The following is a 423-nucleotide window of genomic DNA, read 5'->3' as shown; positions in this document are numbered from 1 at the left end:
GGCCGGCCTTAAACATGTAATTTTTAATAAACGTTTAATAAATTGATGTTAAATTGTTTTAAGTTTCATGATTTTAATTAATTAGACATGCTTTTTGATTAATAAAATTTAATTTAACCATTAAAAAGGAGTCCAGAAAAAAAAAAACGGCCGTAAACCTAGGGGAATCACTGAACGTGCATCGAAGACTGACATGGAAGCAGTGTTCATTTTGACGGCAAATTTTGATTTAGTTTTATTTATAGACTTTTGACTAAAATGCCGTTTAGTTTTAATCATATTTTAGTCATCTGAATTGTTTTTAGTTTTAGTCTAGTTTTAGTCGACTAAATATCATAAGATTTTAGTCGACTAAATCTACAGTAAATTTAGTCGGCTAAAATCTAATGGGTTCAGTTACAGTGCATTTATTAAGCATTTCTC

General features: G+C 28.6%; 1 protein-coding gene across 4 annotated transcripts in view; it reads left to right on the top strand.

The window, feature by feature from the left end:
* LOC107720774 (alpha-mannosidase 2x-like) overlaps nucleotides 1–423 on the top strand; it is a 43,990-nt gene that overhangs the window by 15,866 nt on the left and 27,701 nt on the right. The gene's annotated exons all lie outside the window — the stretch shown is intronic.

The sequence above is a fragment of the Sinocyclocheilus rhinocerous genome, unplaced genomic scaffold, assembly GCF_001515625.1.
Source record: "Sinocyclocheilus rhinocerous isolate Xijiao unplaced genomic scaffold, SAMN03320098_v1.1 scaffold1022, whole genome shotgun sequence".
NCBI lineage: Eukaryota > Metazoa > Chordata > Actinopteri > Cypriniformes > Cyprinidae > Sinocyclocheilus > Sinocyclocheilus rhinocerous.
Note: the sequence above shows the minus strand (reverse complement) of the source record. Positions and strands in the feature narration are given on the sequence as shown.